Source organism: Pinus tabuliformis, chromosome 8 (assembly GCF_031772625.1).
Source record: "Pinus tabuliformis cultivar Carrire ecotype Pingquan chromosome 8, CPIR1, whole genome shotgun sequence".
Classification (NCBI taxonomy): domain Eukaryota; kingdom Viridiplantae; phylum Streptophyta; class Pinopsida; order Pinales; family Pinaceae; genus Pinus; species Pinus tabuliformis.
Window position 1 is genome coordinate 32,108,157 of NC_142294.1, and position 14,519 is coordinate 32,122,675.

Consider the following 14,519-nt stretch of genomic DNA (forward strand, 5'->3'; position numbering starts at 1 on the left):
AAGCAAAAGTTCCCCACTTCGTCCTGAAAATGGTCTTTAGTCTGTCTGATTCTGTTAGTAGCACCTGATTATATGTAGAAAACCCATCTAGTAGTGAGGACATCTCCGACCCAGATATCGTCTGGAGTATCTGCTCCATTAATGGCATGAGGTAATTGTCTTTATTTGAAGCCAGGTTGAGGTTGCGAAAGTCAACGCATAAGCGTATCTTGTTGGATTTTTTTCTAACAGGAACCAGGTTGGAAACCAACGTAGAATGTCAAACTTTAAAAATGATCTGACAATCCAACAACTTCCTTAATTCTTTCTGAATCAGGAGTTTAAGAGTTGGATGAACTTTCCTTTGTTTTTGCTGAAATGGTTTTGCCCCTTCTTTGATAGGAATGACATGCTGGATGATACGTGTATCACGTCTTTAAAACATCACACATCCATGCAAATACATCTCGATACTGTTTGAAAACGTAGATAAAATCCTGTTGTTCTTGAGCAGAACAACATGTACTGAGGTTCACATACTTCAGATCTTCTTTGGTTCCTAGATTGACTTGTTCATGTGATAACATTGAGCTATGAGTCTTTGTATTCACTGGTCCTCTGAAGCGGTTTTGCAGTTCATAGAGTTTCTCAAGAGATACCACACCTTTGGGCATAGTATTTCGTTTCGGTGCTTGAGTTGCCTCTTGCAAAGCCTTCTTGTGCTCATCTTCTTCAATAGTTGCATCTTTGAACACATCTGCATGGCCATGAAATGCAGTATCTATTGGTCATCATTAAATATGCGAAAGTTAGTGACATTATCAGGCATAGATGGCTTATAAATAGTTTCTATAGAAAAACCATCTTTTAATGATGACATTCTAACAACTACATTGGCAAATGTATCTGCGGTAGCGTTACGAACTCTAGGAACAAAACTAATATTAAGTTCTTTAAAGAATGAAATAAATTGCCATACCTCTTGTTTTTAGTTTTTCAAGTTAGGTGAAACACAACGAATGGTATTCTGTCCCTGACAAGTAACAATCTCTGAATCACCAATTACCTTAAGTGCTTCCACCTTGAGGTCTATGGCTTTCTTTAACCCCAAAACGAGTGCTTCATATTCAACAGTGTTATTTGTGCACTTGAATTTCAAGCGACATGACAAAATATACCTTTTATTTCGAGGGTCAATATGAATACAACCAGCTTCAGAACTATCCTCCTGAGTCTTAGAACTATCAAAGTATAAGGTCCAAATATCAGTAGCTACTGAGCTAGTTCCTACACTAGTAGTATGTACATCTATATTATAGGTTTCATTTGCACCAGTTGGATTGCAAGGAAGGAGCTCCAACTATGTATCAAATGGTACAGGTGAAGGCTGCGCTTGATAACACTTGTGATCAACTTCCAAAAAACAATTTCCAAAGATGATATTTGCAAAGCCGACTAGCTCATTGTGTCGTTGAAGTGTTGTCATGGCGTACTTCATGTAAGGCTCACTTTATACTCGAATCTGATTGTTTCTGCCCTTATAAGGAAGCCATAAATGTGTCCAGTTTGTTGAGAAATACCCTTGTAGTTTGCTGGACCAATCTCTACTCAGAAGCAAACCATAGGCTTCCAGAATGTCCACAATAACAATATTAATGCATTGGTGAACTTTATGGTCTGATGACAAACAAATGATGACATTATTAAGTTCACCAATTGCCTACACTGATGATCTGTCCAGCTATATGATCCATGCATCGGTCTTTTCCCATTTAACATTAATTTTCTTAGTAACAAATAGCAACATAACATTTGCAGATGCACCAAAATCAACGAGACAATTATGGCCATTATAGTTAAAGATTTTAAACATTAAAAGAAAAGGAGGCAAAGAGTGTTAGTATTTAAATTAACAACATTAACTACATACTCGAGAATGCCATGAGACTTACTGGGCATAACTTGAGAAGCAGGAACTTTGTTACCTGATAGAGGCTGTGATGCAAGTGCTTGGATGATCAATTCACGTTGCCCTGTTATCTTTGCGAGCTCAAAGATTGAAATGTTGGCACAAGCTCTTTTCATATCCTCAACAATATTATAATCAATACTATCAATCCTAACAGGCTGTGCTGAAGTTCTGGTGGTGTAGCTTTGTTCGAAACTTCTGAAGTGATGGACTTACTCTTATTGTTCGGGGAAGTGTTCTTAGGAGGACGAGCACTTTCAGACTTATTTTGTAAACTCTGAGCAAGATTAGTAGTTAGTAAAATCTTCTCAACAATTGCTTTGTAAGCTCTTGCTCAAAAATTGGTCCTTTGCTCCTCAAATTATATCGCTCAGTTGTTTGCCGAGGAGGATCTTCACTTGTAGGTGGTTAATCAACACTTTGTTTATCAACGTTATATATGATACTAAATGTATTAATTGAATGCCCAACACCTGAACTTTCCTCGGTCATGGTAGATTCATTTGCTTCTTCAGTCTACTCAAACTGCTTCTTTGCTAATAAAGTGTCTACAAAGTTGGTCATCATAGCATTCATGTTGTGGTTCCATTGGGGACATGTTTTCTCTGAATGCCTCTCCTAATGGAAAGTACAAAAGTTGTCCATGCCCAAGCTTTCAACATTAAACACAACATTGGAACTCTGAGCAAATTTAGCTGGTTGACTATTGTTATTCTTCTTAAAGAAAGGCGACTTGAAAGACTTACTGTTGGTAGATGTCTCACTTGACTTCCTCTTTAGTTCAGATTCTTCATTAGTGAGCAACTTCTAAGATTTAGATCAAAAGAATCTTTCTCTTTGGCTTTAGTGGAAGAGGCTTGGGTTTTCTTACTAGTGTCTTTGGAGTCTTTAGAATCTTCATGATCATCAATGGCCCCGTTAGAACAAAAGTTTCAATAACAATTGCTTCTACAAAGTTCAAAGCCAATGTATCCTTTGCAACTATTTTAATAAACACGGAATTATTCGTAGTTAAGGCAACTATGTAATAATCTTTAGTGATATTATCATGTGGTTGAACATCTGCGGGGAATTTATTCAACAAGCGTGTAAACCTTTGATTAAAATCCTTCACTTTTTCCTTTTCCCCCATCTTAAGATTCCCAAGTTCTTTGAGCAACATGGTGGGAGTTTTATCATCGACAAATTTATCCAAGAACAACTTCTTGAACTCCCTCCGACTTTGTATTGAATTAGGCAGAAGACTGTGGTACCACACTGATGCTCTACCTTCTAGAGTGCGCGGAAAAAGTTTACAAGTGACGTCATCAAAATGTACCTCAAGCATACGCAAATGCATGTAGAAATCATCAATATGGTCTTCAACTTTCGTCTTCTTATAAGGATCAAACTTTCAAAGTAGCTTTTTTGGGTGTTGAAGCATGTGATGAAGATTTCCCGAAAGAGCAAGAGGCCCTTGGGCCATCCAAACCAATTGTTCATCAGCCATGTCCTCTTCTTCTCCCTCTTCACCCTCTGATTCCGAAGAGTCTTCTTCCTCACTGTTTAAATCTTCATTATAACTAGGAAGTTCTTCTTCTTGTCTCGGTTGTTCTTTGTTAGAAAATGGAAAATCCTCGTCGTCTCCTTCTAAATCCTCCTCAATAAGTGGAAGGTCCCCTTGCTGATGTGTTCCTTCAGTAGGATCAACTAACTCTTCAAGGGTTTCAATAACCAAATCTTCCACTGAAGAAACCAATACGCCACGACGAGTTGTTTCTTTCTTTATCGACTTATGAGGAAGAATAACAACGATAGGAAGTAAGACAAGAGCTCTTGCAAATTGACGAGTAATAGGTCGAATTGTCCAGAGTTGATCATAAGTGATTTCAAAAGCTTGTTCTAGACTTCGATGAGAGGATTCCCCTATCTCAGGAATGTGAGTTGGAGTTAAACTCAGACCATGACCACCTTGCACGGATGGTTGGTTGTTAGGATGTGGTGAACTGTCAGCCATAAAAAGGCTGCCTTCCTTCTAGCACCAGATTGTTGATGGTGCTGGATCCCACCAACATACAAGGGGTCTCTCTAATATGAAGTTTCAATTAGACCTCACACCGTTTGGTATAGGAGCACTATTACCCACCATTTAGTGGGTGATATCCCTAGGAGAATTTTTTTCTCCAAGATTGTCCTTAGCCGACAGCCAGCAGCACCTTGCAACCACCAATTAGCTCATTGTGCCATTTCTTTGCTACCTAAGCCAACCATGTGGTCCCTCGCCCTTGTGCCATGATCGTATGTTTGAAGGTAGGCCTCCCAAACCTAAAGGTATGCCTTGTCATTTGGTAATTGACTATTGTAGTTTGCTTATCATGGACACTTCTAGGCATGGATTAATGGGGGGATTCGATGGAAAGAATGGGCTAGGTCTTTGCTCTTGTCCCCTAGTCCCTCTTGGATGATTAACCTTGGATTCTAGTCTCATGGGATCCTTTTTACTGACCATTTGGCTTTAGGGATGGTATTTCACGAGAAACCCTGATTTTGGTTTCATGTTCCCGCTCCCTCATCCACATATATTACCCTCTTTCCACTCATTATTACCCCATTCATCATTTCTCCCACCTGGGTTCACATTCTTCTACTGGGTCCACATAGGTCTAGCTCTCCCCTTCCCCTTGCCCACACCTTGGGTCAGGCTTGGAATGATGCTCTGGTGGTTGATGCAGCTAAAACAAAAAGCAAAAGCTAAATTGGTCACATTCAATAGGAAAACGTACCACAAAATGCAAAAGATGGCCGAGACAAACACATTTAGCACGTGGGCAATAGCCAACACATGAGCTCTACCCCATCATCATGGCCATCACCCTGGTTCCTACAGGTTCTATGAGCCTCCTCATCATATAGGAATCCATGATTGTCCCAACCCCTAGTGGCCAATGAACCACCCTATCTTAAAAGCGGGTATCCACTGCTATATCTCACACATCACGCTCTTACCCCTTGAGTCTCGAGCAGTTAATTAAAGAAAAATCATAAAAAGGCAAAAGGCATATAAAGAAGGATGGAAAAATCAAAGCCAAGGCACCTCATGTACCACAATTGCTCCCTCCTATACATTATATACCCAAGTGTGGGCTTCCCTTCTACTAGCTACCCTTGTACCCCAGCATGTGGCCTAGGGCTGCCCCTTCTCATCCCCTACTCCATTCACCTCTTTATCACATACCACCACCTTTTAAAGGATGTACCTTAGACATGTTATCCCCTTTAGAAATAAAAACCACCTAATGGGATACTTGGCTAACCCCATTTGGAGTTTGGAGACATTAGCAAATGCCAAAGCCCATTATGATGTCCCCACTTGTGGTCCATGGTTTGTAAGTACTTTTACTCAATTTTCTTGATGACTTGTACTAGAAGGCTAGGGGACGCATTGGATCTTATGCAAGATTGCAGGTGGTTTCCATCTTGGGTTTGGTCTCCCTATACGGGGTCCTAACCTTCCAGAGTGTTGAAAATGTCTAACTAGGTTCGGTCTTCATAAGTATGAAATGTATTCTTGTAAATATAAAATGAAAAAGAAATTATTATTATTATGGGAGCATGGGTTTCATGCTCAAGTTCTTTTATTTTATTGGTCAAGCACCCGTTGAGTGCTTCTAGGGTTGTCCTAGGTATAAGAGTCATTGTCATATATTGAAGACCCTATGGGCACATTGTAAATTGTAAAGAAATATTTATTTTGTCTTTAAAGTGTCAACTACCTCCAAGATCAAGTCGGCCTAATGAGCTGTCAAGTCGGCTTATATGAAGAGCCACGTCCAACCTTGAAGAAGCCTATATATAAGAGGAACTCGTCCTCCATTTGGATCGCTCACTCACTCATCTCTTCTGCGAAGAAGCAGAAGAAGAAGAAGAAGTCAAGAAGGAAGTGCGAAGAAGAGTAAGTCGAAGAAGTCGAAGTTTCTGGGCCTTATCTATTCTTCTGGAAGATCGAAGTTAGGGTTTTTCTTCGCTAGATATTCTGGGGTTCAATTTTGGAAGCAGAAGTGAAGGGGAGGCAAGCGAAGGTCTCTTAGGGCATCTTACTAGCACTAGGACTCAAGTCAAGGGAAGCGAAGTTAAGAGGAAGGCTATTAGAGGGAGATCAAAGTCTCCTAGAGAAGCAACATCAGTTGCTGGGAAGCAGAATTTTCGAATCTACTGGGAGGTCGAAGATATTGCAGCAGGAGGCTGTGGTAGACTTGATCATGGAGGGTATTTGTCTGAGCCTAGGTCATGGTATTCATCAATTGAAAGATCTGAAAGATAAAGGAGATTTACGGGTTTTCCTCTCAAGAGGAGGGGTTTTGGCCCTGGCTTGCAGCCTATATACTGTCATTGTTCTTACTGTTTTGGTAGTTGTTTGATGTATTGCATATTGGAATAATAACGAACACAGCTAATAAGTAAAAGGTAAAACAAACAATTATCAAGTTAAGAGAATTAATATATTCATTGCCCTATTGAATTCTCAACATGGTATTAAAACTTTGGTTCTCTAAGGAAATCATGAAGATCTCCTCTACAATGAAGAAGTTCTTCAAGAAAATTGCAAGCCATCTCAAGAAAGGTATCAAGGAAGCATGGAGTTTCTTATTCTCTTCAAGGAAGGCATCAATCAATGAAAGGGATGAAAGTCTCTTTTCGGCTCTCTCTGGTACATTCTAAGACGAAGACATCTGGGTAATTGATAGTGGTGCATCAAGGCACATGACTAGTCACTCCAACCAATTGAAGACCTTATCAAAAGGAAAATCCGCTTACTCTGTGGAACTTGTAGACAACAAAAGCTATCCGGTGAAGGGCATTGGATCAAGTTCCTTAAAACTCAAGGATGGAAGCAACATCCACCTCAACAACATTCTATTTGTTCCAGGTTTGCACAAAAAATTACTCTCTATTTCAAGTTTAGAAGATAAAGGAGATAGAGTAGCCTTCATTGATGGAAAAATAGTTGTTTGGGAGGACTCAAGCATAGATCAAGATAAAGTTATTGGTATCCGAGAAGGAAGGCTTTATAGATTAATATCTCCTGTAAACCAAGCCCTAGTTCACACTGAGATTAGTCCATGTGAACTTTGGCATCGAAGGTTTGGCCATCTACATTTCAAAATTCTTCCAACTTTAAATTCCATAGTAGATGGAATCTCGAATCTAAAGGAAGATCATGAAGGTGTCTGCAAGGGATGTGCATTGGGCAAGAATACCAAGAGACCATTTGGAAGTAGTGCTTTGTGGTCGAAAGAAATCTTGGATCTCATTCACTCTGATGTATGTGGCCCTATGACTCCAAAATCACTTGGAGGCCATCTATACTATGTCACATTCATAGATGATCATTCAAGAAAGACCTGGGTTTACTTAATGAAAACTAAGGATGAAGTATTTATAAGATTTCAAGAATTCAAGGCTGAAGTGAAGAATCTTACAGAAAGAAGAATCAAGATACTGAGATCTGATAGCGAAGGAGAATATACATCCAAAGAGATTATAACATTTTGTAAGGAGTCTGAGATTAAGGAGTTGATAGTCCCATACAATCCCAAATAAAATGGAGTCGCAGAAAGAAAGAACATATCCATTGAAGAAAGTGTAAAAGCAATGTGACACGATCAAGATCTACCTAAGTTTCTATGGGGAGAGGTAACCAAGACAACGATCTACATTCAAAATCAATGTCCTCACAGATCTCTAGATAACAAGACTCCGGAAGAACTGTTCATTGGGACGCAACCATCTGTAGATCATCTCCAAATCTTTGGGTGTCTTGTGTATATTCATATACCAAAGGACGAAAGAAAGAAGCTGGATCCTTTCGGTATGAAGGGGATAGTTGTTGGGTATAGTAACTCATCAAAGGCCTATAGAATCTATATGAAAGATGCGTTGAAGAAAGTGTAACTAGGTTCGGTCTCCATACATGTAATTTTGATATTTGTATTCATAAAAGAAAAGGAATATTATTTTTGTTATTTATATCAATGAGTTTCTTATTCATTGAATAGGTCTAGCACATGTTAAAGTGCTATAGGGAAGTCAAAGAGTCAAAGAAATGATGAAGACCCTTAAGGGCATGTTACACCATGTATATACTTGTATTAGAGTCAAAAGAATACCTCCAAGCAAAGTCACAAGTCTCCTCCATGGAACGACATCACCAAAGAAGCAAATCCGAAGTATAAAAGTCAAGTCGGGCTAAAGTCTTTGTTAAAATTGGCAACAAGGGCCGAACTCCATGAGGGTCATCTTATTAATGGAAGCTGATATTTTCCTTGGATCTCTCTCATCGAGAGGTGTAGGATTGATCTAAAGATCATCCGATTTCGATAAGTATTCATGGAGATATGAATTTATTTGTGTTATGGGACAATTCGTCAAGGTTGGCCAACAACCAAATAAACCCCACTTGTGCTCAACGTTTTAGTATAAATAGAGGTGGCCTTCAGGCCATTTCAACACACTTGGGATCTCTTCCTCTCTACTTGTCTTTGGGTTTTAGTAGGAGGAGAGATCCTAAGGGATAACGCTGCCCTAATCTAGAGGGCAGAAGTCGGAACTGCCAGGAACTGTCGGAACTGCTAGAATTGCTGGAACTATCGGGAACAGCCGGGAAAAGTCGGAACTGCCGGAACTGCTGAGAAACGCCGGAATTGCCAGAACTACTGGGAATAGCCGGAATTGCTGGAACTGCTGTAATTGCCGGAACTGCCATAATTGCCGAAATTGCTGTGAAAAGCCGGAATTGCTGGAACTATCGGGAATAGCCGAAATTGTCGGAACCACCAGAACTATCGGGAATAGCTGGAATTGCTAGAACTACCGGAAAAGCCGGAATTGCCGGAATTGCCGGAACTGCTGGGAATAGCCGGAATTGCTGGAACTGCTGTGAATAACCGGAATTGCCAGAACTGCCAAGAATCGCTGGAACTGCAAGAACTGCCGGGAACTGTCGGAACAACCAGAGCATCTGTCTCTGAAGGAGCGCAACATGCAAGGGACAACTAACTAACGTTGGGACAGTTGTATGGTACTTAGCAACAAATACACCAAGCATGCAATGTTACAGTTAGCATGCAAGGGACAACTAGCATGCAACAAGAAGCATGCTAGGGACAACAAGCAAGCTAGGGACAACAAGCAAGCAAGATGCAGCCAGCACATAGGTCAGTATGGCAACATGGTGTAGCAATGGCACATAATGTAGTACAGTTGATGGGTACAGTCATGATTAATGAAGCATGATGAGATGCAGCATAGTGATGATGCGTGCAACGTGATGACGAAATGCAACACAACAATAGGTGAAGGAGTCACCTTGGAGAATCAGTTGAAGCAGCATGTCTTCAATTGATCTCATGTATCATCTTCTTAGAGATGATCTATGCTCTTATCTAGATAAGTCAAAGTGTTGACTTATGTTGTAAACGTACTATCTCTCTCTCTCTCTGCTGAACTATTGAAGAACATATAAGAAGAATTGATCAAGGGTTTCCCCACATTGGGGTTTGTCCTTGGCTAGCACCACATCTTGTGTCCTCTTTGTCTTCGCTTGTCTTCTACGATTTATGTTTATGTTCTATCTGCAGTTTACTTTAATGCTGATGTGATTGCTAATCTGGAAAAGATATTGAGCTAACTGTGAAAATTGAAATAAATTGCTCTAAGCATATAACATACCTAAAATTAACAGTCTTCTAGTCGGCCTCAAAATCGGCCTAAATGAGGGACATACCTCTATATATAGAGGTTGTCCACTCCTCCAACGACAAGCATCAATCATCTCTAAAATCAGTGAGAAAGGATGTCGATGAAAGGGTGAAGGAAGACAAGGAAAAGGAGCCTCTAGGACAACAAAGAAGGAGAAAGAAACACTGAGCCTTAGAGGTATGTTCTAAGGCTTATTACAGTCACACTTGCGAAAGAAAGAGCCTCTTCTTGCGGTCATTACAACACTACTATCACATTCACATAATTTCGTTGTTTGGGCTAGATAAATAGGCCTATAAGGCCTCTCACTCAAGCGAAGAAGAAAGAGGACATTCACCTAAGGAATCCCCTCACACGTGCGAAGAAATAGGGCTGCACTGCTGTCATATCAGACCTGCAACTATATCTCAAGAAAGAGCTTGGTTGGGTAAGAGATAAGGGACTCCTCATATGTGAAAGAGTCCACTAAGGATAAAAGAGGAATATCTCTTCTAGAGCTAGCATATCTAGAACTAGTATCAGTTGTTAGAAGAAGAACGACGTGCCGGAAGGAGGAGGATGAAGTGCCGGAAGAAGAAGGACAAAGACTTGACTTGTGCTTGGAGGATATTCTTGTCAAGAGTCTAGGGTTTGGCATTTATCAATAGAAGCTTCAATAAGAGAAATTTGAGAAAGGGTTTTCCTCTCTAAGAGAGAGAGGTTTTGCCCTGGCAGAGAGCCAACATCTTGTGTTCTTGTCTTTTGTATTTTGGTAGTAGTTTGATGAAATAAAAGAACATACACTAATAATAAGAAGAAGATCAAGCTAACAAGAAAAGTAAAAGTGCTTCACAAATTGTTATCAAGTCTAGAAGAATACTATCATAACTACTTTTTCCTAGATTCTTCAACATGGTATTAGAGCTAAGGTGACACATCAAGGAAAGGGCATCTCAAGAACACCCATAAGGTTACACATCAAGGAAGGACATCTCAAGAACATCTACAAGATTGAAGCTTCAAGCTAAGAAGTCTCAAATACATCAAGGACAAGAAGGTCTACCATCTACTATCCATCAAGAAAGACTACTAAGCAAGAAGATAAGCCTTCATATAAAGGGTCCTACAAGATGATCCAGTCAAAGAAGGACTTACATCAAGTAACATCATCTTCAAAGGAAAAAGCACTACAAGTCAAGCCTCACTCTCCAAGCATATCTCATCATCAAGTCAAGACCATTTGAAGAAAGCAATTTGAAGAGCATCAAGATCCAAGAAGGCAAGCCATCAAGTCTTCAAGAAGAAAGCAAGTCTACTACATCACAAACTCTATCAAGTAAGTACATAAATGTCCCCTCCTAAACATACCTCAATGTCTTTTTGCAAGGAAGGCAACAAATTGGTTGGGACTACTAACTTCCTTGCATGGATGAAGAGGACTGATTTACTTCTCAAGGAGAATGAACTTCTAGACCTCATCAAAGGGAATATCACTATCCCTGCTAAGGAACAAACTCAAGCCTTAGCCAAGTACAATAAGGATGAGACAAGAGCTCAAAGGATTCTAATAGAATCTATCAAGGACTCTCTCATTCCTTATGTCTCCAAATTTGAAACTTCAAAAGAAATCTATGATAAACTAATAGAGCTATTCTCGGTAAGCACAACTGGAGAAGTGATATCTCTATGTAATGATTTGTACAAGATGAAGATATCAAAGGAAGGAATAGCTCCCTACTTCATGAAGATCTCTGAGATGAGAGATCAACTTCAAGAACTAGGAGAAGTCATGTCTGACAAAGAAATGACAACTGTAGTACTCAATGCTCTACCTGAGGATTGGGGCAACTTCACATCAAGCATATATGCCAAGAAGGAAGCTACCCCACTAAGTGAACAATGGTCTCTATGCAAGATTGAGGAAACTAGACTCAAAGCAAAGGATGACGTGGGATCAAAGGAGCAAGCATTTGCTACCATGGCCAAGAGAAAGGGAAAATTTGGCAAATTTGGTCCACGAAGAACAAATAATAGAGATATGTCCAAAAGTCCAATGCGATGACTGTCAAGAACATGGACACTACAAAAGGGATTGTCCCAAGCTTAATAAGGACAACAACAAGAGAAAAAGAGAAGAAGCTCACATAACTCAAGAAGTGAAAGAAGAAGACAAGAAGAAGAAGAAGGAAGATCCTCCAGATCTCTACTATGATTAAGTCAACTTTCTTACATATGTCTTCTTTCAAAGTTTTGAGTAGTATAGGAGCATATAGAAATATGATAGAATGCATGGTTTAAATATATCTTGTAGAATATAGGAGCATGATGTAGATATAGCTCAAGATATTCATGTAGAAGGAATATACCTATTAAAGGACCTCATCCATGATGAAAGGAAATTGATCATGATTAAATCTTAGAAAGCCTCCACCATCAAAAAGGAAGAAGCATTCGCAGGATGAAGGTATTCAAGATCCTCTGACAGAATCTTCAAAAGAAGGTTCATAAATAAGAGCAAATGTCTCAATAGGAGTTCCATTCATGGGATTCAAAGAAAGGATGATATGCAGTCGAGAAAATATGAAGCAAGAAAATTGAGGCAATCTCAATCAAGAAGGACCAACAAAAGACGACGAGATGATCAAAAGAAGAATCAAGATGAGGTATGTATGCATCAAAGTTTAGTCATGTCATCATATGTATTATTGAGTCATGGGAATAGTTCTAAAACATGATCAAGTATAAAAGGATCTCTTTCACCAATGACATGCTTGAAATCATGTACTACAATCCAATGAAGGTCAACATGAAGAAGTGCCCTCATAAGGAGCATGAGGTGGTTGACTAAACATACATAAAGAAACAAATGAAGGAAGAGATCAAACATGTAAGAACACTATGGTCACGAAGAATCATTATTTGACAAGATCCATTAAAGACATCTCCCGAAAGAAGGCATGGAAACTCTGACAAAGAAAAAGGTCAAAGGACCCTTGACATCCATGAAGGCCTTGGAAATATTAAGATGCATATAATTGATTCAAGTCTACAAAGATGTCATGATGGAAGGCCATCCAGCAAAGCACTATTTGATAAAGTAATATCAGGAAGAAGTCATGAAGGGTTACTAAATCAAAATATGGTTACAAGCAAGTACAACTAAGCATCCATATGATAAATATTTAGAAGTATAGTCAAATGATAAAGGAGTAGCCAGATGATGAAAGATCTTGACATACACCAAGAAGGCCACTTTCCACGAAGAAAGAAATGACATGACAATCTAGGAAGGAAAGTGATCGATGGTCGATGCCCTACCAAGAAGAAGTTCAAACAAAGACTTCATGACATCAAAGGAAGAAGGAGATCTAGCAGCTGAAGAACCCACGAAGAAGAAGTTGTTGATGTATGGACAAGTCCCTAGCTAAGAGGGAGTTTCTAACAAGTTCCTAATTACAAAGGAGCTTGGTCAAGTTTCTGGTCAGAGGAAACTTGGGCATATCTTCCCCAATTAAGAGGAAGAGATAGACACAACATTCTTGTCTTCACTTTGGAAGAAATAATGGAGGATTGGGTAATCATTTGGCATCTGATGCTCTTTGAGGATGTGTAGGGCATCCAAGATAAGAGTAGGCAAGAGGACCGATATTCTTTGAGCGCTGGGAACCCAAGACAAGAATAGTCCTAGAAGGTCATACTTAGTGAACAACCAGGTGGGTATGTACCTTGAGAGGAAATTATAAAGGTGTCTATATATCATTGGTCTTGCCAACATTGTGCTTTGATCTTATGGGAGATAGAGCTGTTAGTCAAGACCTTGCTATAAACAATGTTGGCTACTACGATGTTATAACAAATGGATTGCCAATCCATTTTCTCTTATGTGAATTCTTCAAGATTGAAAAATAGCCAAACACCTTGTATTGATTTATTAATATCTCCCTAGTGAAGAGGAAGTGTTGAAGAAAGTGTAACTAGGTTCGATCTTCATAAATGTAATTTTGATATTTGTATTTATAAAAGAAAATAAATATTATTTTTGTTATTTATATCAATGAGTTTCTTGCTCATTGAATAGGTCTAGCACATGTTAAAGTGCTATAGGGAAGTCAAAGAGTCAAAAGAAATGATGAAGACCCTTAAGGGCATGTTACACCATGTATATACTTGTATTAGAGTCAAAAGAATACCTCCAAGCAAAGTCACAAGTCTCCTCCATGCAACGACATCACCAAAGAAGCAAATCCGAAGTATAAAAGTCAAGTCGGCCTAAAGTCTTCTAGTCGGCCTCAAGTCGGCCTAAAGGAGGGACATACCTCTATATATAGATGTTGTCCACTCCTCCAACGACAAGCATCAATCATCTCTGAAATCAGCGATAAAGGAAGTCAAGGAAAGGGTGAAGGAAGACAAGGAAAAGGAGCATCTAGGACAATGAAGGAGGAAGAAACACCGAGCCTTAGAGGTCTGTTCTAGGGCTTATTACAGTCACACGTGCGAAGGAAAGAGCCTCTTCCTGCGGTCATTACATCATTACTATCATAGTCACATAACTTTGTTGTTTGGGCTAGATAAATAGGCCTATGAGGCCTCTCACTCAAGTGAAGAAGGAGCTCACTCAAGCGAAGAAGAAAGAGGACATTCACACATGTGCGAAGAATAGGGCCGCACTGCTGTCATATCAGACCTGCAACTATATCTCAAGAAAGAGCTCGGTTAGGTAGGAGATAAGGGCCTCCTCATATGTGAAAGAGTCCACTAAGGATAAAAGAGGAATATCTCTTCTAGAGCTAGCATATCTAGAATTAGTATGAGTGGCCGGAAGAAGAACGAAGTGTCGAAAGGAGGATGAAGT